Raw genomic sequence first — 803 nt, 5'->3', positions numbered from 1 at the left:
TTTTTGCAGTGATGTGCCTAAACATACTTTTAGTTTTTTTTGTATATATGCTGTTTGGTGTCTGCTGAGCATCTGGAATCTTTAAATTTATGATTTTCATCAAATTTGTGGGGAATAATAGCCAAGCTTCAAAGCAAGTCTGAATCCCAGGTCTCTCTCCATGGGGAGGTAAAGCAAAAGAATAGGGACTTCTAGTTGGAAGTGATGTCAACCAATGTTTCTTAAATATTTTTCTGTCCCCTTGCCTTTATCTTCACTTTCTGGAGGTATGTTAGACTGTTTGAAATTGTTTCATTGTTTTCTAGGCTCTTTTGACTCTTTTTTTTTCAATCTTTTTTCCCTCTGTTCTTCAAATTGGATAATTATTTCTTTTGGTCTTCAAAGTCACTGACCTTTGTCATATCCATTCTGATATTAAGCCCATCCAGTGGATTTATAATTTTCAGATATTGTCTTCTTCAGTTCTAATGTTTCCCTGTAGTTCTTTTTTATGTTTTCTACTCTTCTGCTAAGATTTCTTTCATTGGGAGCATATTTTCCCTTATTTCATTGAGCATGGTTATAGTAGCTAGGCTGTGGCCCAAATCTCAGCTCAGTTTCTAGCACCCCCAGTTCTTAAAACTGTGATGTTTACAGCCTGCCCTCATATTTGTGACTCAGAAGCCGGCCAGTGACTGGGCAGAGTTGCATGTGACACTGGGCACCTCTTCTTTGGCTTTCTTCTCTCTGGAATGTTCCCTTACTTTTCTGTGGCCATGGATGCCCTGCCTCGTCTTTCCTCTGGCCAGAGAGATGACAAGTTT

This window comes from Cebus imitator, unplaced genomic scaffold (assembly GCF_001604975.1).
Source record: "Cebus imitator isolate Cc_AM_T3 unplaced genomic scaffold, Cebus_imitator-1.0 Scaffold330, whole genome shotgun sequence".
NCBI lineage: Eukaryota > Metazoa > Chordata > Mammalia > Primates > Cebidae > Cebus > Cebus imitator.
This window is presented reverse-complemented; position numbering follows the sequence as displayed.